Genomic DNA, 25,256 nt, shown 5'->3' with positions numbered 1-25,256 from the left:
GCCTTTACTGTCATTCACATCAGTATTGCAGCAGGTTAGAATTTGCAGCTGTTGTGGGGTGTTGCGTTTGTGTAACAAGAGGGTTTCCCAAATAACACTTTCATTGGCATGTAGAAAGAAAATATGATGCCATTCTTAACCACAGTGTGTAGTTCTGACTATGCCACAAAGAGGGAATTTGGCGCTTACTCTTGCAACTGTACAGTTTGCCAAATGCACTACAGTTCATTCTTACAGGCTGTAAGGTTTTATCATTTTAGAAAGTTAAAGTGAATTTGAACTTGAATAACTGTAAACTTATTTTATGCACTGAATAGGCTTGGCTAGTCAAGTCAGACAAAAATCACAGGATATTAACTTGAGCATTTTCTTCATTCACAAAATGTAGTTCTTTGAGCAGCTCCCTCTTGCGATGACAAAAAAGCCAAGGATGGGACAATTACCAATACTTAAAGTCTAGGGAGAGCTTTTAGGAGAGTATAGATGTTTCTTTGAAAAATAATTGTTTCAAAATCTAGATTTTGTAACACTTGAAAGATGAGTCTATATCTGAGACATCATTGCTTCCGTAAGCCCTGCCTATCACTGAAACAATAATTGCAGAATTTTAGAGAAAGGGGCAACTATGTTTTCCAAAGTCATTTCAAGACAAAGTTTAATATGTATGACTTCCAGGTTTGACTCTCAGAAGATCTCTTTGAAATCTTCCCCTATCTGCTCTTTGAGCCAAATGATGCTGATCTGGGTGCACAAAGAAATAGTTAAGCAATTAGTGCATGCAGTTATTCCAGTGATGGGCAATACTCAATGAATGATAGAAGAGATAAAGCACAAAATCAGTCTCTGTGAGTCTAAGGTCATTGCATTTCCACTATCCCTTAGATGTTTTATAACACAACATGAACAGGAAAGAATATCCACTAATGATACTTAATTTGCAGTTCAGTACATACATGAAGTGCCTTTTCTCATTTTCTATCTAAATTTTCACTGGATTTTTTGAATGGTTGAATCACATAGAAACTGCTTCTTTTTCATTTCTTACTATTAAACTTCTAGACTTTGATGTATTTTGTCTTTGAAACTGCTTTATTGGGTTTTGGTGGTGGGTTTTGGGTTTGGTTTTGGTTTTTTTTTTTTAAGTCCAAACACCTAATAGCCAAATCAATATTTTTCAGTGAAACTACATGAAAATCAGAAGTATAATTGCAATGCAATTTTATGCAAACAGCAAATTAAATAAACTTACCAGTGATTTCAGCTGTTGAGCTTAAGACGTCTATATTTAACATTGATTGTGAGTAACAAGCTCCTGCAAAATTCCGATTAGTTTCTTCCATCGTAATTCTTCTTAAGGGACTATGCACGATTATTATACCTGGGAAAAAAAGAATATACTAGTAATCCTATAGAAAATCTTCTTTCTTTCACTATCAAACAGCAAGAAGTAGTAAAATACACAGTTGATGTATTTTCACCTATATTCAACACAGAGGCATGTAGCAGTACTAGCAGCAAGTTTGTCGCAGTGACTTGCAAACTTTTGAAATTCTTCTGTCTCCGTGCATGATTCATATACAACTAATTCTTCACGGACAAACAGCTAGGTCTTGCAGCAGTGTTTCTTCACATTTGTTCTAAAAGGTGATAATTCATATTTATTCAAATATTTCCTGACTTTCTCTCTAAAAATATACCAGGTAAGTGCCACATACATCCCTCATGACCACATTTCTACCTGCCTTTGTAGAGCACACTACAGAGTTTTGGCAGTTGTGGTGGGTCAACGCCGACCAGCAGCTAAGCATCCATACCACCACTGACTTCTCTCCAGCCCACCACCCCAGTGGGACAGGGGACAGAATAGGAAGAGCAAAGAACAAGAAAACTGGTAGGTCAAGATAAAAGACAGTTCAGTAAGCAAAGGAAATGGAAAAAAGTGATGCAAAGGCAATCAGTTACCACCTCCCACAAGCAGACTGATGCCCAGCCAGTTCCTGAGCACCAACAACCCCTCCTAGTTGTATTGCTGAGCATGATGTGATCTGGTATGGAATATCCCTTGGACCAGTTCAGGATAGCTGTCCCAGCAGTCTCCTATCCCAATTTCTTGCCCAGCCCAGCCTACACACTGGAGGGAACAGAGTGAGACAAAAAGACATCCTTGATGCTGTGCAAGCACTATTCAGCAGTAGCCCAAACGTTGGTGTGTTACCAGCACTGTTTTACACAAGTGCAAAACGCAGCACCATACTGGCTCCTATGAAGAAAGTTAACTTCATTCCAGTCAGACCCAGCACAGCAATGCATCTGAAGAACATGGCCTATTGTATTTGTTTTCCCTGAAACTGTTACACCTACTTTATGTTCTATTTTAAATACCACAACGTATTCTGAAAGGCTTTTTTTTTTTCCCCCTCCCTACAGGCTCACTATAAACTCAAAAATACGAATTGTATTTATACATCAACACAGCATGAAAAAGGCTCTTAAAAAGTTATGAGCCAATGCTCAGTTGCTGACTATAGGTTTTACACTGCACTCCAAAGAACAATTACTAGATTTCTCCCATCTAGTCCTGAGAAAAAAAAAAAAACAAACCAAACCACCAAACTTTCCAGAGTTCCTGAACATTTATTTCCAATAGGAAGAACATTAGATCAAAACAAAGTTAGCAGCAACAGTATATTTTTGCATTTTATAGTGTGACATACAGAATATTAAAATACTTTCTGCCTTTGAACCAGCTGAAGCTGGTACCTTTTGTTTTTAATTAGACATACTATAGTATTCTGCTTCTGGTAGTATTAAATAATCTTTACCATAACCTACTCCTGATTGTAAAATGAATACCAATATGTTCCATGCTAGGTACTAAAACAGCATGGATTTTTCATAATACTTTTCCAAGGCGATACACAAGGTCTTTCATGCAAGGATAGACAGAGAAAAGCAGATAATGTTGAACTTCAAATTCCCAAAGCAGCAATGCGGACCCTGAGAAAGCGGTGGCTGCCTGAAGGGCCCCTCCATACCCGCCCCGTGAGACGTGAGCTCTTGGGGTATGAGTCCCAGCCCACTACGAGGGAGTGAACGTGCCAGCCGTTTCTGACTTGTGTGGGATGGGAACGGTCTGACTGATCTGCAGACCCGGTCAGAGTCCTGTCAATACTCACAGTATCTTTACTTTTGATACAAGAAATGCCGCCAATTTCTTTTACATTTCATTTGTTAGATTAAGTCTATAGTTTGGAAGACAGATGGTGTTTACCACCCTTTTTTTTTTTTTTTTTCCAGAATTACTTTATGTTCAGACTGTACTTTACTTATCCAGTTTGAAAGGCAGATGCCAGATAAAGAGGAATGTCATGTTTAGTTTCCCAGGTGATCACTACAATTACACACAAACATTTAAATTAAATAGCTTGGCAAATGTAGGCAGCATCTACCTATTTTACTTAGGCAGTTTAAAATCTACAGCAGTAGTACTATCCAGCATTCCCATCATGTCTTGTCTTCAGTAAAAAGGAAGGAAAATGATGAGAGTAGGCTAATGTGATACCCCAGCCTACTCTTCCTATTTCTTCTCATTCTTCCTTTGAATGGGACAGCTTTGTTCTGACTGATTCTTTTGGAGATTTTCTGCACCTTCTTTGAAACAAGAGTGAATTCAGCCCAACAATAAAACAGATACAGAAAAGAAAAGGTCGACTTGCAAGGCACATAGATTTAATTTAGATTTTAATTTAGATAAGATACTGATTATTTTCTCAGACATAGGGCTTCATGATCCTCAATCTGGAGCAAAATGCAAGAACAATTATGGAGGTCCTAAGCAAACAAATTTCACAGATTTCCAGACAGGTCTTACAAACTTCTCAGTGTTGTTATTCTCTCTTTCATGGCAATGTTGTTAAAAACAACCCTGCTGACAAGGAAATGTGCTATGAATGAACAGAAGGATCTCTGCTTTGTCACACATAAGAGGTGCCCTCCAGGCACTCCTGATTATAGAGGGGTATAGTGCAGGAACCACGCAGTTTCTCAGTAACAACGACAACAAAAATATAAAATACTCATCATATGAAAATATGAAATACTCATCATATCCTGCACTTCTTCAATAGTTTACAGGAATTTTTGTTTGGAGCATGCTGCCAGTTAGTTAAACTCTTGGGACAGTTCACAGATTCTGGTCATTAATTCTCACGGTTACCAAAATCCTAACTTATCTATCTTGTTGCGAGAGACAAAATGGCTCTACTTTTGCACCACAAAGGGACATCGACAATAAAGTTTCCCAAGCTCCTGGAGCCTCTAGAAGAGCTAGTCCCCAATACATAGCCAGTGGAGAAGGTGAACAGATAAGGTCTCCTCCTCCCCAGATGCACCAGTGGCCTTAGAGCACCTTTGCACAGAACTGTTCATCTGAGGGGTCACAGAAACAGTGTAAAATGAATACTGCAATACAGATACAGGTATGCCACACCGCTTCCCTCAGTAAGGTGAGAAACGTAAGGATCCACGTTAATGAGCAAAAAGCTCAAGCACTGTGCCGCTAACTTTGGCATCCTTTCCCAATCCCAGCTGCCCCAAACCCTGGAAAAGTTCTTTATACTCTCAGAAGGCTGGTTACGATTTCAGCAACCTCCAGTGGCTGTGTATTCGTTACCCAATATCTTAACAGTACCTCGTTACTCCCTCCTGTACCCTCCATGCCCTGAAATGCGGACTGAAATCCTCCACCCGTCCTGGAGCCCAATAGTCCTTTTAAGCGACTCCACTCCCTGAAGAGGTTTAAAGAAACCATGACAGGAATAACTGGAAACAAGTACATGCTACTCTTAAGAACAACGCAAAGAAACATCCCTGAATAACCCAGATGACAGAAACGAGAACAGAAATCACCGTTACCTCTTGGACTCCACTGTAAACAATGTACCAAAGAAAGAGGGAAGAAGAAGAAGGCAGACAGCAACACAGTCCTCACCCATAGCTCTTATTACCCAGGGAGTCCATAATATTGTTTTACATTGCATCAAGGCTGAACGTGTCCTTTATACTTCCGGAGAGGCTTTCCTGCCTTTGAAGCTATTGCCTCAGATGAGACAATGAACTAAAATCCACTTCCAATAGCTGAGCAAGGTAAATATTTTTATAAATTGCTTACAGAGATTTCAAGAATATTCATTGTTTGTCTGGGAATGATTCTTTTTTTCCAGACTGACTCACCACATACAGGATTTTTTCATGCTTGTATATATGACTGCAGACAAGATATTTCCGTGTCAACAGCATTGTACCAATCATAGGTGAAAAAATATTGTCACTGAATGACTGATGCATAATATATTTTTTAAGGCTGGGCTTGGCTTCCTAATTAATCAATTACAGTATCATCACTTAAAAAGCTAAACCACATCACGAGATATTAACAGTATTTTTAAATGGATTCTAACAATCTCAGCCTCATTATGTAGCACCCTGCTTCTAAGCTATTCCATGAAGCCACCTGGAAAACAGGAGATGGCAGAGTACACCGAAAACTGCTTTTCAGTTCAGTATAGACACAAACATTGGTGACAAAATACAAAACTGAACGAAAAGAATTTGAATTTGTGATTTGGAATAACTTAACTGAATATGTTGCTGTACTGATATCGCTGGTGCAATCACGAGAGCAGGACAGCATTAGCATGGTTGTATGAAGACGTAAAATCTTTTGCTGAAGTGATTGGCAGAGGTGAAAAAGATGGAATTGTAGCACAAACATTTCTTAAATCTGAAATAGAAGCCATAAAACAAATACAAAGTTGAGAACAAAACTAAGTTAATCACGTGAAACAATTAAGTAAATCAAAATATGCTGCCGCATCTTGACATCTCATACACTTAGTTGTTATTTTTGGCAAGCGTGATACAAATGCTGTATCTTAGACATTTTAAATTAACATCTGAGCTCATTTATATTTATTAATCAACTGCTTCTACTTTTAATTGGTTTTTGAATAAGGTATCATTTTCAAATTTGTTTTATGACATTCACTGTAGAAGATTAACAAAACTGTCATTTATGAGTGACAATAACTACTAAAGTTATATAAGATTATAAAGGTACAAGCACACCACCATTTAACTGCATGATAGTACCCGTATAATTTTTTGAAAGCCAACACTGGAATACGCAGAATAGGCTTATGGCTTTTTCCAAACATGAAAAAGAAAGACATTGGGGAAAAAAAAATTATTTTGATGATTGAACTCTGTAAAATGCAAACAGATAGAAGGAGTCAACTGAAATGACAGCTGTTTATGCAGCATCTGAGCCACTTTCTGTTTAGCTCTGTTTAGCTACTGATAGCTGACATTTCAAGTTAAGCAGTCAATAGCTAGGATTTCCCGCTGTTCTTTGGGGAAATACCCTAACCTTCACATTTACACAAACGTGAAGCCTTCTGTACATTAATCAAAGTGTGCAGTTTCACTGGAGTGAGGAGTGGCTTGTATGTGAATTGGGTGGGTCTCTGGCTCTCCCTTGTCCTTTCCCAAATACACGGAAAGTACCGTAAACAATGCCAAAAATTGAGTGGTTTTAACCCTAAGCCTTGGCAAATGTTCTGAACCATTGTATTTAAGATAGATGAATAAAGAACTGATCAAGACTATGATTTTTTTTTCTAGAAATAGGCATAGAAATAGTCACACATTAAAATAAATAATAAATAAATACCAGCCTTGCCAACACTTACCTGAATTTGGGCTTCATTTAATAGCTTATGTTATTTGCAAAACACGAATGTACACAGAAAAACGTATAGCAGTTATAATGAAGTTAAAATGAGTGTTTTCTATTAGGACTTGAAGAAGGAGAAGGAAATTACATCTATTTCAACATATATATACACATATGTATTGAAATACTACATGCATATATTGAAATACTACTGTAGCAGACAAGGTAGGTAAGAGTATGAGAAGAAAGTTTCTGCTCCCTTATATTTGTCTTTTATGGTACTGCATATCTCACTGTCAGCTGATTTCTGGATTGACAGCTACAGATGAAGAATTGTAAGTATACTTGGCATGAGTTCTTAAGAAAGCCTTATCCTGAAAATATGAACCTAAATCTAAAATATTAGGTAGATCACAATGTAATTCTTTCCAATTAAAAGTGCTAAATCTCACTTAGACATTTTATCTTCTGGAATAATCAAGTCACTTCATAAATGATTGAAGCCATGTGAAGGAAATACTGATGTGAATGCTTACTGCAGTGTTGGAGGCACATCGTTCATTGTGGTCAATGTTGTGTTGTTCTGAGATCTTTCGGTTCCTGTTGAGGTCAGAGGGAATTGAAGTACCTCAGGGGATTAGGGATCAAATACCATGGCCCAGTTCTCAGTGGACCTCAGATGTAAAGTTGAGATCCTGCCTGTTTGTGCCTGGATCTGAACTTTTTTCAGTTTACAGCACCTGACTTTCATGCTTCACACAGTGGCTACCACAGAAAAAGGCTGAACCATGATGTTTGGATCAGATCAGAGACAGCCCTGAAGGTGGGCAGCAGTGCAGAGTTGGTATGTCAGTCTGGGGCCATCTCCTGTTTCAGATGATTTGGGACTGCAAAAACAATTCCTGCTGAGGGGAGTAAAAAAGGGCGAGATAGAGATGTACAAAACAGCTGACCCGCAAAAATCGTACTTGAGTAGCATGAAAATGAATCAATGGTGGGGCTCACAGTGCCAAACTGAAAATGCGGTTTCACCTCCATGTACAGCATGCAGAAACGCCAGAGAAACTGCAGCCATCTAAAAAGACAGTGGGAACAAGTAGTGCCACAAGTCTCAGCCCCAGCTACAGCTGCTGTTACAACATCACAAGAAAATTTCCCCAAGAGCTAGGCTTGGAGGCCCCCTCTTTCCAGAGAGACCGTGGATGTCCATTGTGTCATAGAAACAATGCTCCAGAAATGGAATTTTAAAATAATAATAATAATAATGGAAAAAAAAAAATTATTACGTTCCTGACTCTCAAACGAAGACCAGGATTCTTGCTGGGAATTATCCAAACTGCCTGTACCATATTAAAAGGAAAGGAGCACCGAGATTGCCCCACTCAGCCAACAGAGCAATTCAGTGAATTGGTATGCACAGAAGAACTTCAGCAGGAAAATCTAACTCTTCCAGTGATGTCTATTTCAGACCCAAAATGCAACTCGGAGAGAAACAAATTCAAGCAAATACCTCTTCTGGAAATTCAGCTTAGGCATCCTCCAGTCAATGTGCTGGATTTACACATCCCATTTGCAGGCTCTGCAGATTCCCGCTCATCCCCAGGAAGCATGGGCACGCAGACAAGGTTGTGAATACCACTCATGATGAATGCCCTTCTCTGAGGCACTCTTTAGTCTTATGAGTTTTCCCCCTTTTTGATAAAATAATTTAATATTATCATATACAGAAGGGGGAAAAAAAAAAACCACAAACCAACAACCTGGTTTTTCCCCCATTTTTTGTCTTGGGAAATACTGCTTTAACAAATCTTTGTTCTTCTTCCTAAGCTAAAGATTTAATGGTGTATATGTTCAGAAAAGGTGACTGAAAGAACAAAAATGAAAGATCAGCAATCCTATTCACTGTTCACTTTACACCACTCTCAGCTGAAGAAAGTTATTATCACCCTGGTAATATGTGAGATTAGTGTTACGAAACATTTTAGGGTTGTAACCTCAATTCAGCTAGACTGAAGTTTTTTAAAGCAAAGAGTGTATTTTCAAAGAGTTTGTGGGAATCAAGTTCATTCTATAAAATGAATCCTCGCATTTCCATTAAGTTAGAGGTAATATACACCACATTTCTATCAGGTTTTAACTTTCTTTTGTAAGTAAGTAAATATCTTCTGCCTATGGGTTTATATAAAGCAATGTTTGCTCATAAAGGGTAGGTGTTTACCTTATCCTACTTATGAAGCGAAGTAGAAAAAAATTGCCCTGAAGATGTCTCTGAAGCTCCTCATGATGTCTAGCCTGGGGTTTTGCAATCTGTTCTCCTGTTTAATATTTCAGTAAATATCACTTTGTTTCACCTAAAGCAAGACAAATTCCAGTCTCCACTGCAATTGATGGTTGCCAGGGGGCGCGTACAAAACATCAGGTGTGAGAGAGTGCTAAATCATGAGCCTATGGAATTAATGTCAACATCTAACTTCTTAGCAGATGGAAAATGCTGCAATAAGGCTCCATACACTGTCTCCTCTCTTAAAGGTTCAGTCTGTTAATGGGACGATATGCTACTGAAGAACTTCCAGATCAAGTATGTACAGCTAACCGTGTCATCTTCACCGTTAGTCTCCTCCATTTCTCGCCCAATGTTTTGTGATGCATTTCTGCATCACACAAACCCCTTCTGACCATCTACACATTTCTGAGAGACAGAACACTAGAAAGTAGTCATAAATATTACCCTAATTTAACACCACCAAAAGCTGTGACAAACTGTAAGAGCTTTATTGATTTCAATGCTAATCTACACAAGCACAGGGTCTAGCATATTGACTGCCGTGATGACCAAGTATTTCTAATTTCTCCCAGGAGCACTCTAATTTCTAGGACCTGCTCTGTTGGAACTGATCTTCTTAATTCTGATCAATGCCCTGTGATATTTTTAGTTCCTGACTCACTTCTTCAATATCTCCTACCATATGCATGCGAATGATAACTTAAGACTGATTTCTAGGAATAGCTGTATATATATCTTGGATACATATTTTCTAAAACCAGTTCCAACAAGTGAAATTTGATCAATGTGTGTTCATGAAAGCTACACGCTATAATTGGGACAAACTCTCAAATACAAGACAAAATTCTCACATTTTTAAGTGGGATAAACTTTTCTGAGTCTCTCCAACAGTCGGAGCAGATCAGCTATGACATTTTCTTTTATTTTACTATTACAAAGTATCTTGTCAACCAGAGACTTCTGATCAGATTTGTATCAGACTTTGTCCAAATCTTGAAGAAAGAGCTCAGAATCAGAGTTTTCCTCCAGAGAAATTTTTAATTGACCTCTCACTCTTTAACAATTTTATAATTACCTTTTATATAGAAATACAGTTAAGAGGACAGACTCAGCCTATTTCTGGAGGCTTCATTAATACTCACAAGACTTTTTTCCTTAGTCTGTTGATAGCCTGGGATCTTTAAATCTGGCTCTTTCTACACTAAGTTGTTCAAAGTCAGTCAAAGCTTTCATTTTCACATGGAACTAACTCCCAGCAAAGCAGGAAGTTCTTCCACTGGTTGCACTCAAAACCTCGTTATGGGGAAAAGGGAACGTACCGTAAACAGGGAGCCAAGAATTTGCTGTTTGCCTGATTCATGTTTTAGCAGCCTAAGCAAAATACAACAACCAGTAATTATCAGTCCAGTTACAATACTATCAACACCTCACATCCTAACTGGTAAAGAAAAGCCTCATTAATGACAACGTAAATCGGTATATGAGAAGACCTACTAACAGCTACCACTTTTGTCTGGTGTCTTGCTCACCCTCCAGATGCCCTCCTGGCCCCAAGGTTGACACCATCAGCCTTCCTCCAGGAGGATGTGGGTGGGAGGGTTGCAGCAAACTGCCACCGTCCTGGGGGCTTCTCCAGACGGACGCAGTGTTGTGGGGGTTCCTGCCTCCTCACTCACAGGTTTGCGTGGGCTTATCTGTGCGGGTTTCTTCCTCCCAGTGCCCAGGGGAAGGTCTGCAACCTGCACCAGCGTCTTTCCAGCCCCTGGCACCCACCTGCTGCTGCCTGAGGGGCAGCCTGCAGGGGTCAGGGTCCCCCCCACATACACAGCACTGCTGGAGCCAGTGCCTACAGGAGAGGACATGGTCACATACCATGTCAAGACCCTGCCTTTGTTTAATGCAAAGCCTGTGGCTTTTTGCTAACAATGGCAACAAATCTTATTTGCTGGGCCACACTGTTCACTACAAAAGTCTCCTTTATTCACTTTATTGGTCACATTTCTATTTGTTTAATTTGGTTTCCTTGACGGTCTGCTTTCTTGCAAACCAATTGTGCCGTATCTGCTCTGTATTCCTTCCACCGTTACCAGTCACATTACCGCCCTGAATCCCGCCATCTACCTAGGTCCTCATGGACTACTGAAAACATTTAAACCAAATAACCATGGACCTTCAGAGATCCTCCAGTAACTGGGCAATGATAGCTTTCTTCCATGTGCCAAAGCAGGAGAAGGGGGGCAGGAAGGTGTGCTCTTTCAGAGGGACAGCATGGGTGAGCGGCTGAGGACCTGCATGGACTGGACAAGGGACAGCAGAGCTATTTATTCCTCTGCCAGGCTTAGTTCTCTTCATTTCCACCATACTGCAAGTGTATATGTTCACCCTGGGATGAATAAATTATCTGACTCACAGTATATTACAATTGAAAGGGGAGTATCTAATTGCTGGAAAGCAGATGGCCTTACCCTTTTGAGTATGCCTGACAAGAACAAAAAAAATTATTGGCCTGCAGCCATATTCCCATAGGCTGCGATCTTGTCAGATTCCATCAGCCAGGGAAATTTGGATATGATGACTGGTCAGTAACAGAATTTTTCAAGGCCAAAAAAAACCCCAACACCCACTTTTTATTTTTTGTACCAGTTTAGCCACACCTGCATACCATGAAAGGAAAGAAAAATTCGCACCCTGCCAGTCTTTCTTGCTTATGATACCAGTTTATTCACAACTGCGTTGATTATCACTATTACTTCAACCTTCCTTCTTTCCTTTTTGTTGCAAATATTTTAATTCCATTATTTTTTTGATAAGTAATTCATTGGCAATATAAGAAACCAATAGAGCCTGTTAATGAGAAACTTGGCTAAAGATAAAGTGTCAAAATACGCAAAGTGTTCAGGTAGGTTTCTCAGGGTTATATTGATATATTAACTTCTTTGAAAACCAACATCTCCAAACAAATAGCTTTAGAATATGCTAGTCTTTTTATAGTTATGTTAAATCTTGGCAATGACATTGTATAGTATATCAAATGGTCAAATATTACAGAGGTGAATGATGGCAAATCAAATAATTGAATTTGTAATGGGGAACATAAATGGCTTAAAGTTATAACCACAAAAAATTGTTGAAACAGAAAAAGCTGACATAATCTTTTTACAAGAAATTCACTTAAGAGAACAAGATGCTATCAGCATAGGAACACCTTGGATAGGAGGGAGTCAGCAAAATAGCTTTGCACAAAACAAGAGAGTTCTTTCAAAATACTTGGTAATTTATATAGCATCTGACATAAAGGAGATTTTCTGACTGTTAAATATATACAGAAAGAGCGGTCCAGTTTTAGTTAACATGTATGGACCTAATTCAAATAAACCTCTTTCACAGTACAGGTTACTATTTAACAGCATGACAAATGTTCCCGTGGAATACATGGCTTACCACCAACCTTCCTGGTCATTCTACATACAAGACTGCACATAATATGAGAGTCCAAAACCATGGGAAAAATTATACATTCTTTGGATGAGTTTCTGGCAGAGTTCTGATCTCCAGGAGAAGAGGCAAGCACACTGATATGCAGTCAACATTTTTTTTGTTGGCATTAAGTCTTAGAAACTTAGAAAACTAATCAATTCCTATGTTTAAGAGCTTCATGCCCCACTCGGCAAGCTCTTGCAATCTGTGACTCAGAGCTTTTTTTCCTCCTTTCTTTGCCCTCCCTTGCATACCTCCATGAAGTCCCTACCTTTGGTGAGAATGTCCCTTTCCTCCACATGGTACAGGAGATGTCAGCACAGCTGAAGGCTCCGTTATCAAGCACGCCTTGTCCCCTCCTCTCTATTGCACAGGTAATTCAGGGATACTATCAGTTTGGTATATTAGTGCAGCATTAGTGGTCTACAGGCTTCTCCCAGGGCCTAGGGTATGATTAAAGGCATGGAAGAGGGGAGAGACAGAAATCCTTGCCAGTGCTCTTCAAGTGAAGGAGTTGTTAATGCTCCTGACTCCTTGAAATTAATCTGACAAGAAGAACTGGAAATAGCCCAGACAGAGCTATCCTTGTGCAGTCTCAGGAAACACAGGAGCACACCGTAGCCTTTGCTGTCAAACACAGTTTATTTAAACAGGACCACTTGTGTGAAGCAACACTCCTTCAAACTCATAATCCTGCTGAAATTAAATATTCCCCTCCTGGGAAAAAATATTCTACATTAATAGCAGCAGCAAAACAAAGCCCAAAAATCATTCCAGAAGGTATATTATCTCCAGCATAATCTCTGTGACATTTCAGCCCTGATTAAGAAGTCTCCAGAGACGTGTTCAGAGATTCTCCCAGGTCACGGACTGAGGGTGCAGCTCTGCCGGAGCCAACCCAGCCTCAGCGCCAAAACCTCCTCCTGGCTGCCGTGAGCTCCTTCCCCTGCATCTGGCACATCCCCTGCCCTATGCCAGGTTGTTTTGGTGCCCGTGCTCGGCAGAAAGCTGCCCCAACACAGTAATAACAAGAAGTGACTCATTTTGTTCTGATTTAGTATTCCAAAATGGGACATCCCTGTGCAGCTGGAGGTGCAGATTCTGAGGATGTGCCAGGAAAATGCAAGACAAAGAGGGGAAAACAAAACAAAACAAATAAAAGGAGAAAAAAAAAAAAAGTTTTCTGGTCCAGCATCTGCTTTCCCATAGAACATTGTATTTTTCCCTCTGTATTATTTTCCTGAAGCATGATCACATACTACACAAGGAAATTACGTAAAAAATCTACAAGGTGAATAATATGTTATACTATGGTGAGCATAATAGCATGAACTTTTTGGGAAGTAAAGCTCAATAAGTATGCATAAATTTCCATTTAACACTTTTAAAATGTCCTTGGTCATCAGACCGATAGAATTAATGTTTTTATATGCTCCTCCTTGCTACATTTAATACAATTTTTTTTTCTTTTCCTATTTAAAACATGTTAGTACATACAGAGAATAAGAAGAATTATACATTTCTAGAGTAAGCTGTCCTTTTCTTATTCTCCAAAGTCAACTCACCTAAATAACTTTGCACAAATCCTGCTAAGAGGAAGATCCCTCGTCCTGGCATTAGTTGATAGTTTTTGCTCAGTAACATTAGATTGTAGAATGGTGTCCTGATAATACGTCAGGAGCGATGACATTAATGGGCCACGATGCCCTTCAAATTCATTTTATAAATATTTTTAATAGCACTAAGGCAATTCTGCTGAGCCTTGGCTAATAAAATATTTCATTATTTCAGGATGTTACTGGTATTTTATTAGCTGGCCGAGTAAGCAACTTCAGTTTTAAAAAATGTTGATCAGGAGCACTTTCAGCTAGGATTACCTTTTTCATGTCTATCCAACACAGTGACTGCTCTTTAAAGGGTAAAGGACCTGCCAGAGCCTTTTTAAGCACTGTGTCTTGAATTCCAGCAAGTGCTACACCCACATTTTAAGCATCCTTAGGGGGCTGAGTCAGCAGCTCAGGCAGTACAAAATCCATCTTCCTTGCTTTCATGAATGTATTTTCTTGGGCCTCTTTTCCCTCACCTTGCACACTGGGAGTGGGGCCAGATGCCCCTCTGAACAGTCAAATTAGGTGATCTATGCTCCTCTACAAGTGGTGAACCCTTGCCAGACAATACACCAACACCAAGACAGTAGTCGTGTCTTTGAGGAAAAAGTGATGAAATTCAGAGGAAGAATCAAGCTTTAAGAGCTGTTTTTTCTTAGTTTTAAGCAAGGTGCATGTCATGGGTTTTAGCTTAATTAAAAAGGCTCCAGGTACTCAAAATTAAGATGGCAATTTGACATGGCTACACAGTGTTATTTCTAGCTTTGAGTCAGGTATTTGACATCCACTCAGGTTCACACTGAACAACCATTTACATCATTTACATACAAGCATGCAAGCAGTGCAAACTCTAGAGAAGAAAACTCAAGGCATAGATTTATCTCCTCTATAAATTCTGTGCAGGGAAGATCTATCACAGCCTTGCCAACAAGGAGATATCACTGGACTCAAACACATCTAGCAATATGAGTTCAAACATGCAAGTTATCAGTCTGGCACACCATCGCCTGATTTCAGGTTGGTGTTTTAACTCATCATGGATGCTGACAGAGGCTCCTAATAAGCTGTTTATACTGAGCACAAACAAATTATTTGGGAGGAAAATCATAGTCTGTAAATTCCAGCTAGGGTTCAGACAAATAACTAACATTCCTGAAAATCAAGTTTCACTTTGAGCAATGATTAGTTATGTTTGCTAATATCACAATTGCAAATCCTCGTAGCATTTCAATCATTCACACTCATATAATAGCTACTGCAGATTAAAAAGTTCATTTTTGAGTTCTAAGAATTGCAAGATGGTAAATATTATAAAAATGTATTTATAAATACTCATTTAAATAAAAGCAATGCACCCACTTCAGTGGAATTTCTAAACTGTTTTGTTCATCTCCTATGAGTAATTAGGTTAGCAAAAGTTGTTTTGTGATAAACACGACAGAAAGAAATCGCATCATGTGAATACCCATATAAAAAAAATACTAGCTATAAAAGTAATCAATCTTTAAAGTCCTTGGTGGATTTAAGAGTCATCCTACTTGGGAAAGGTAACAGTACCATGGCATTTTTGCAGGGTGAAAAATGTAACAAATGGTTCCTGAGAAGCTAATAAATGAAACTTATTCTTAAGTGGTATTCTTTTTTTTTTTCTTTTTTTAAAATTCTTCTTGTGCAGCAATGATTATCTGAACACCATCACTCCTTTACCCAAAGCTTCTTTAAATTTGCTGCCTATTCAGGGAGGGATCTCATCAATGCGTACTAATAGCTAAAGGGAGGGTGTACCAAAGACAGAGCCAGGCTCTTTTCAGTGGTGTCCAGTGACAGGACCAGAGGCAATGGGCACAAACTGAAACACAGGAGGCTCTCTCTGAACGTAAGAAAATATTTTAAGTAAGTTACTTCTGCTCTGGGTCTAAATGTGCACTATGAGGTCAGCTTTCACAGGGCTACTCTTTCCATCTGAGAGTTAGCATCACTACACATACCCATATGCAAGCTCACACTAACATACTGGCCTTTGCTTAGCGTGTATGGAGTGAGGAGCTACATCTGTGCCAGGTGAGCAGTTGGCACAGAGCTGCTTTTGGTTAGGTCCTTTCTGAATTAGATACTGCAAGGGTCATTTTTCTGGTGTGAATCACAATTGTGCTCTAGTATGCTCCTGAATTGACATAACTTTCCACTTTTCTGTATCACTTTGCCAATATGAGATTCATACTTAAATTGTATAATAAATCTACATCTAATATCCTTGCCATTACAGAAGGGACAAATATTCTAACACTGAAATATTATTGTCTCCACAGCTTTCTAGGCATATGTAAACTCTGTACAATAGTAAAATTCTGTACCTTCTAGCATGAGATTAACAGCTGCTCCACACATACAATTGTTTTAGAAAAAAATGAACTAAAGAATAACATACACAATCATGACTACTGAAGTCAGTCTAAACATAAGACTGTAAGCCTCTACAGTTAACTGGACTTGTCCAGGACACAGAAAGATATACTTCCAAGGCTTCAATCCAGCAAATTGAGTCAATCAACAGATTCTTGCAGAAATCCATCATAATAATGGATGCTCAGTAGAAGAGATGTCAGCATCAGAGGTTCAAGCAGCACAACATGAACATATTGTTGCCCCAAAGGTTTTAATGAACAACATCTATGGAACAAAGCAGTAATTTAAATTTGAATTTAGAAGCATATTAGAAAGGCTGATTTCTCAGCCTTTAAAAATGGAAGCATAATAAGACATGTTTCTGGCAGCAAAACCTTAGTAACAAAGAAGAAAGATATCTCCATTATAAGTTTCTGTAGTGAGCCATGAAAATGAAAGGTTCAGTGAAATATTCCTAGGTCAAGGCTGTACATTACTTTCTGAGGACAAAGCATGATGCTGAAATCCTGTGCGTCAGTTGATCATTCAGAGTAAAGGATTTAATAGGTGAACTCTGATCCAGTGCTACACCTTTCAGAAGAAGACTATCGACCTTGTTTCACTGCAATTTCATTTCATCACCAATGCTAGCCATGCCATTTAGTAAGCCTGATAATAACATAAGGGCTTACAATGATAGAGCATTTTTAAGCATACACTAATACCAGAGACCCAAAACATTTGTTTTAATAAATGAATTAAAGCATTCAAAGAAAATTATTTTAACTCATTTGTTGAAATATAACTTCTGGCTAAGATGCTGACAGTTGTCTAAAATGTGAAATGAGTTACCTAAATCCATATGTAGAGCAATTTAAACTAGCAGCCTTTGGTTTTACCTATGCTTAAACTCATAGAGTACTTAGGGTGCCCATCACCTCAGAAAATCTTGTCACATTTTTGTGCTTAATTTCCATTACTATCTTTGGAAAAGTAAGACTAAAAACCAGCTTTGAATATTATAAAATATGGGACAAATAAACAAGAACTATTATATTGTTACACACATAATTCACTGATTATTTTAGTTGCTTTATATTCCTAGTCCCTGTGTAAACTAAACAAAGAGGACAAAATCTCTAAAAAGAGTGTATTAACTTAAAATATAAAGAATTAAACAGGGTGGTTTTACAGATAAAATGATTAAAAAATGGAAAAGCAGTGAAGTCCTTGTAAGTCTGTTACACTGATTTTGCAGAGAATAATTTGAATCAAGGAATAAGATGTAGAAGAAAATTCTTTACAATAATTTAGGATATCAAATTAGAATAAAATATTAGCTTTATAAAAAAATTTCTTACATATTAAATAAGAAAACACCATATCCACTCACACATACCCTACAATTGTGATGAAAAGCAGCTTACCCTGATGGATTGAAGTAACCTCCTTCCTCTCCCAGAAAGGTCAGTAACAAGGATTACCTCTACTTTTGCCAGGAGCAAGCCTCAGGTATGTCAAGAAACCCTTGCTACGCAGAGTTTTCGAGTCACGGAGGTGTGCTGGGGCTCAGCAGACATCGTGGCAACACAAAGACAGGGAGAGTCACCGAGGCCACCAGCAGGGTAGTAAGTGGGTCCCTGGGGCAGCTGAGGAGGCACTCCCTGGGGTCCAAGCCAGAAGAGCAAAGGAGCCCAGCTATGAGTGAGGAGGCATTAAAAGAGTGGGGACAGTTGGTGCTTATTCTTGGTAATCAGCTCCAGCAAGCTGGACTGAATTACTGCCAGCCCAGCTTTGTTAAGAGGATGTCAACAGGAATGACTGCAAGGAGACAAGTTTTTGGATTTGACATGAAGTCCTATTCTGGTTTTCCTTTTTCTTTTTTTTTTCTTCTTATTTTAAGGTGATGCAAACAAGCACTTAATGAAATTTAGTTTCTAAAAGCGCTTAACCCCCATTGAAATCAGTGGTAATAAGCACCTGACTCTTACTCTGCCTTGGCATTTTGTTTGAATTCTAGATGCAAATATGTCTTCAAAAATCTGGTCCTAAATGAATACATATAATGTTCTGTCATTTAAACTATATGCCATTCTACTTTTAAAGCTACTCTGGAGCAAACCTCTCGTTTCCTTGAGGAACTCAAACCTTCTAGATTCCCCAAACACAGAGAACACAAAAGTCCTTCTCAGCCCTGCACAGCTTAAATCCACACTGAAACTCTCCATACAACCCTAGCCTGTGAACATAACAACCAAGCAAGAGGAAGGAAGAGCGTTTCTGTGGTTGAGCTGTTTGGGAAGAAAGATAAACAAGAGGAACTCTCAAGGTATGCATTTGTGTCCTTACGGTGGAATACCTCACCTCAGGAGAAAACAACTATTCTGGAGACAGAAACAACCCATTTTCATCTTATTTTTGAGCAAGTTACTTTATGCCCTGTCAGAACAGGCACATTGTGGAGATGGGACCAAGACTGGCCACAGAGCTATCTGCTGCCTCTCTCTCCTGCTTCATGTGGCAGACTCACAGGAGTCTGCCATCTATCTCTAGATATCTCTGTCAGATTGCTCTGCATATTATATCTCTTTGCTCTCCTTGTCCCTAAACTAGTTATACTCTTTTATAATCAAGTATCATTTCTTTTGTAAGCTTACTAGTTTTACTGAACCAGCCATAACATTTCATATCATCTAGGAAAGCTGCTTGATTCAGACTCTCTTACCACATCATGTTTAAGGTTATTTGGAACAAAAGTCTTGTTTCATGTTCACTTTACTTTCAATTAAGCAAAACCATAGGTAGAGACTTAGAAGTAAATTACCTTCCAATTCAGTCGACAATGAATTGAAAAAAATAAAATTCCCAAACTTCTTAACAAAATTATGTAACCCCTTAACTACTAGGATATGGCCTTAGATACGAGAATATGGTTTGGATTGTCATTTGATATGCACTGAAACAGAATATGACTAAATATGTGTTCTGGAGTCTTGGGTATTTGTTCTTAGATTACTTTGCGATCAGCTTGGTATTTTTGATGCAAATGAGTTTGCACCAACATTTACCCTTTCCAGCCTTAAACAAGCAGGACTCATGAGAACAGAAACAAAAACTTTGCAAATGTTAAAGGAATAAAGCATCTGGCAGAGACTTTTAACGTGCTTGAGAAGAACATATCCCACTGGACATCACCATTTTGTTGTTGGAAAAAAAAAATTATTATTATTATTAATTCTTCTTCTAAGACATTTCATAGATCATAGACACACTTATGGTTTTAGTGGAGAAGCACTAAGACCTGTTCCAATATAGTTAAATATCATATAATTTAATAAGAGGTGAAGCCATGCCAGCCCAGGTTACATTGTCTGTATCCATGTACAGACAACTTCCTCCAAGTAGAGATTTTCCTCTTTCACATGAGAGCAGAAATCAAATTCTTTTCGTCTGCTACTTCCTATTATTCTCCTCAAAACCCTAACTTGTGGTCTCTGAAATCCACACCAATGGGCAGTACAGATGCTAGAGAAAGTGGGAGGGATTCAATAGTGCACCCATTTCAGACTCCACAGAGCATTCCTTGAAAAGACAACATTGCATAGATTTACCTGTTGGTGCAATTGGCCCTTCTCCTCTCGGACCAGATTTCTGGACAAGAGTATTTTCAGCTCAAAAGGACATCTGGGAAAAAAAAGAAAAAAAATTAGAATATTTTAAACCTGTTATTTAGAGGCAGATAAAAGATTTAAAAGATGTGAAATTGTATGCAAAATGAATTTCTAATTTAGTCACAGACAGAAGAACTGCAGGTGCTCAAAAGATGAATTTTAACTGCTAGAATAGCCAGGGTAAAATCCAGTTATTCAGCTCTAGAGTCTTTAAGGTATCATACACTATAACTCCAACCCTGACGAAGTCCTGGAAAGCTCCTACCTAGAATGAGGAATGGCTGAGGAAACTGGAGCTGTGTATTAGTGCAGAAGAAAAAAGAAAGAGTGGGGACATGTGATGGGAATGAACGTGAGAATTGAGTATCTACTTATGATGGAGAGAGTCAACATAGTGACCACAAGAGCACAGCAAACTATAAAAATGAATTATACTGACATCTGCAAGAGTTCTCCAGTCCTTTATAGACATAAATTGAAGTTTCTGAAATACTAATGGGAAAGTACTAGAAGTGAAAGGAGAGACAAGCTGGATTTTTTTTTTTTTTTTTTTTTTAGACTATCACTAATAATCATCTGTGGAGTGGTTGATTTTTTTTCTGTCTATTTCATAAATACTATAAACATCATTGGCAGACCAAAAAAAGTTCAGCCAAAAGCAGAGAAGAAAACTGTAGCTTACCTCTGTCAAGGGTGCACATTATACAGAAGGTTCGCTTTTGCCCAGGTTTGGCAAATCATGAAGTCTGACAGTAGTTTCCTTAGACTGTGATGGCCAAGGGACTTTTGAATGCATTGGCCAGAAACGCAAAGTGACCCTTATATTTAGTACGAGTGAAATAGAAAATGAATTATAAATACCTTAGTTCTTGTTAACCCGCCCACAAAGTGAGCCAAAGTTTTCCTTTCCTTTCCTGTCTTTCAGGAGGTTGGACCCAAAATGTTTTGTCCTTTTGGGCCAGAGATGAATATTGCATAAGATATGACATCTCAGACCGTTTTATAGAAGAGGCCAGTTCTACGCACATCAACTTATTCACCAGAAACTGGCTGGACTGGAGAGGAAACAGGACAGTTAAGGCTTTGCCTGGAGCACGTACCCAAGGTGACAGTGATGTGAAGAGCATCCCCCAATGGTGGCCAGGTTTGGGTCCTTGCAGCACTGCATCCCTGAGACCCATCTGCAGGACACAGCTGCGCAATACTGAATCCAATGACACCTCGGTACTCCCTGGATGAGAGATTTATTTGAGAATTATACATCTGTATATATACATTATACATATACATTATACATACTTTCATTAGCAGGCAAGCTTCTGGTTTTTCCTGAAATGCAAAGGACAAAATACAGGGTAAATGTACTGAGGTTTAGAGAAAATCCAGTATGAGATATGCCTGAATTGTTAGCCAGCTACATCTCCTTCATATTCTACTTTTCTAAGATAAAGAAATACTGTTAATGCAGCCACCATAAACACTTGAAATTTGGTTTTCATTCTCACATCTTGGAGAACTACCATTATTATTATTACCATGATAACACTGGTCAAAGACTTTAGTAACTGTGGCTTGATTTTGCCCACAGTGTTACAGACTATAAAAGAAAGGACCAGAATCATGCAAATTACTTCAAAGAGGCAAGATTAAGTGACGGTACAACATGCATAGTGGAGAAAAAGGAGATAGTTACAAGAAGGGCAGGACACACTTTTTCTGAGTAAGCTCTGATTTTAATTAATTCACATGAACAAGAAATATTAATTATTAATTACTAACAGGTCAGTTGCCATATCATGGTCTTTATATATCTTCCACGGAAATTATGTCCCAGATGATTCTTCAAATGTGATTTAAGGACTAAGTAACACTTTTGGAAATCTATTTGGAGAAATTTTCATTTAAGTTGCTTTAGAATTGCTAAATCTATCCGTTTGCATGTGCCAAAAGACACCAAACTTTACTTCAAAACACTGTGCAGAACAGGTATTTGAAGGCTGTCCAGGAACTAGAGCCATGGAGTAAGGGCTCAGTAATCAGCACACAATCAGGAGGTTCAGACTTCATTGCCTTTTAATTAGTGAGAGAACAGGTTTGTGAACAGATATTCCTGGGAAGCAGGAGAAATGGCAGGAACCCATGGAATGAACCTGTTCGTCTATAGTTTAAATAGTGTGAACAACTCATTTATTTCAGGGGCTGTGTCAAACTGTTACTATTCCTTTTCTTTATACATTCAAACTATAGATACTTATGCTTCTGGGGGTGTTGTGGTTTAACCCCAGCCAGCAACTAAGCACCACGCAGCCGCTCCTTCACTCCCTGCACCCGGCCCCACTCCCAGTGGGATGGGGAGGAGAATGGGAAAGAAGGCAGAACTCGTGGGTTGAGATAAGAACGGTTTAATAACTAAAGTAAAATATAATACTAACATAATAATAATGAAATATAATAATAATAATAATGAAAAGGAATATAACAAAAAAAGAGGGGAAAAAAAAGAAAAAAAAGCCAGTGATGCAAAATGCAAATGCTCACCACCTGCTGACTGATGCCTGAGCAGCGAGCCACCTCTCCTGGCCAGCTCCCCCGTTTATATACTGACCATGATGTTCTATGGTATGGAATACCCCTTTGGCTAGTTCAGGTCAGCTGCCCCGGCTGTGCTCCCTCCCAGCTTCTTGTGCCCCTGCTTGCTGGCAGAGCATGGGAAACTGAAAAATCCTTGACTTAGGATAAGTGCTACTTAGCAACAACTAAAACATCAGAGTGTTATCAACATTATTCTCACACTAAATCTAAAATACAGCACTGTACCAGCTACGAAGAAGAAAATTAACTCTATCCCAGCCAAAACCAGGACAGGGGGGAAAAAAAAAGAAAATAGAAAGCAAATATGTTTTGCATGCATAATTCATAACAAGGTTCTAATTCTGCAAACATTTATGCATGTAGGTAGTGTACACCATTGGACTGGGACTAGAGTTGGCTAAAATATATGAATATATTTTAAATACAATTTGGGATGAAGAGAGTACTGGGAACATAACTGTTTGAAAGCTTCTGTTTCAAAGAGAAAGACAGGATTTTTCATAATATTTTAACCAAAACTGTTATCAAGACATCTATCAAAGTAGTTATTGACTTTTACTTTTCCTGATAGTAATTGCGTGTGTGATTAAGCATACTGAAATTACAGTTAATTTTGGATCTTACCATATTTCAAAAGGAATTCAGAACTATCACTAAGTTTTTGTGCTTCAGAAGTTCTAGAAGGAGTAATTCATGTAACCAAAATGCTTATCATTTACAAGTTTTTCAAGATAATAATCAAAAATTGAAATCAGTGGGAAAAAAGACCACTATGATAAAATAGAAAAGTACAAAACTGAAAAGCTGTATTTCCTTCTTGTAAAGGAAACCCTTTTTTATAGTGCTGAGAGTATCACTGATGATAATTTCAGTCTTAATTCTGACATGATTAACTTGCACATTGTGAAAAAAATTGGTCAACATGGGTTGAAGAAGCAGCTTGTGATCATACTAAATGTGCGGCAAAGTTAAAATATTGAATTAATTCGTCAAATTATCACCAGTTCTGCTAGAACATTTGTGGCAAATAGTAATATCTGATTTCAGGTAAAATGCAACTAACCATTTTGGACAATTGTTTTTAAGAGCTCTGAAGTTGCAAAGAGTAAAGAGCTCAGTTCGCTGTTTGATGACATTTTAATGCTCAGCTGAAATTCCCCTAATGAACAAAGAAGAAGGTTGGTTTCACACCAAGTCTCTGGTGATAATTCAGCTGAAACTACTGGTGCTTACTCTTCTGACTGGAGAAAATCAGGATCATTCCCAGAGGCCAAATCTGCCTAGAACTAGCACAGAGGGTTGGCATTTGGCACCTGCGCTTATTGTGAAGTGTCAGAACTGTACAGCACATGCTGATAGTGGCCATCTGCTACGTACATCGATATCCCAGTGAAGGTCGGTGTGGGGGACAGCCCTGGTTTTCAGCCCTGTGATTTGAGTGACAGAACCAGACTCATCTTCCGTGCCTCTCCAGAGCGTGAGCAGCTTTTATGCTGTGAAATTGGATGTAATTTCTGTTCGCTTCCTCTTCTCCTCTGTGTGTGGAGACATCTTGGTACGTGTTTGCATTAAACAAGAAAAAGAGTATTTTGAGCATGCATTGAGAATAGAAATTCTCTATACTGTTAAACTCATATTTAGTGCTTTGTTTGGTATTGGTCACATCGGTGTGGAATGAAAAGTTCCTAATATAAGCAGCCTATCATATGGTTTTTTCCAATTGTGCAGGGGTATTTTGAACCTTTGTAATTATCAGTCTTGTTTTCCCATTCAGGCCCCTCATATATCTTTATGCTTAACAGCATTGAATGTTGTGATGAAGAACCATTTTTAAATTTGATTTCTGCTTTATAATTTCCATCATTCTACCCTTCCAGTAAAAATATTGATTGCTTTGATCTTTTTCTTAAAAAACCAAAGGGATCAAGGAAAATTATGTTTCCTTTTATTATTTAAAAGGACTATTTTTACTTCATCCTACATTTTATGACACTATATTTAAATACAACCTTTAAAGAAATATAAAGAAATCACATAGAGTGAAGTAACAAGTAGCAATCTCTAATTCTAGATTTAGTACAAACTCTCTGTATGAGATTGTATGATGTATCTCCCATCTGTGAAAGAGGATCAATATTGGGTACCTAGCGTTGGACTTCTAATGTTCAATATCCTGTCATGTGCAAAAGGGGATAGACCAAATGTATGGAGCCAAGAATTCATTGCTTGTCCGATTTGTGTTTAAAGCAGCTAATAGTCCTAATTGGAAAGAAAAGCCTCATTAATAATCTAAGTAAGTGAAATCATTGTATGAGAAAATCTGCTCATAGCATACCACTTTTGCCTAGTGTCACACTCACCCCAGGGTGCCCTCCTGGCCCCAAGGTCAACAGCATCAGCCTTCCTCCAGGGTGGGTGTAGGGGGGTTTGCAGCAAACTGCCACCATCCCAAGGGCATCTCCAGACGGGTCTGTCAGTTTTGGCGGGTCCCTGCCTCCTCGTTCTTG

At 38.6% G+C, this 25,256-nt stretch overlaps 1 long non-coding RNA gene across 1 annotated transcript; it reads right to left on the bottom strand.

The window, feature by feature from the left end:
* Positions 1-1,255: 1,255 nt before the first annotated feature.
* On the bottom strand, positions 1,256-18,121 carry LOC127016159 (uncharacterized). The gene is made up of 3 exons (XR_007766443.1): positions 17,914-18,121; positions 5,639-5,782; positions 1,256-1,378 (listed from the first exon to the last, which is right to left on the bottom strand). It is a non-coding gene; the product is annotated as an uncharacterized LOC127016159 (long non-coding RNA).
* Positions 18,122-25,256: the final 7,135 nt, after the last annotated feature.

Source organism: Gymnogyps californianus, chromosome 4 (assembly GCF_018139145.2).
Source record: "Gymnogyps californianus isolate 813 chromosome 4, ASM1813914v2, whole genome shotgun sequence".
Taxonomy (NCBI): Eukaryota; Metazoa; Chordata; class Aves; order Accipitriformes; family Cathartidae; genus Gymnogyps; species Gymnogyps californianus.
This window is presented reverse-complemented; position numbering and strand designations above follow the sequence as displayed.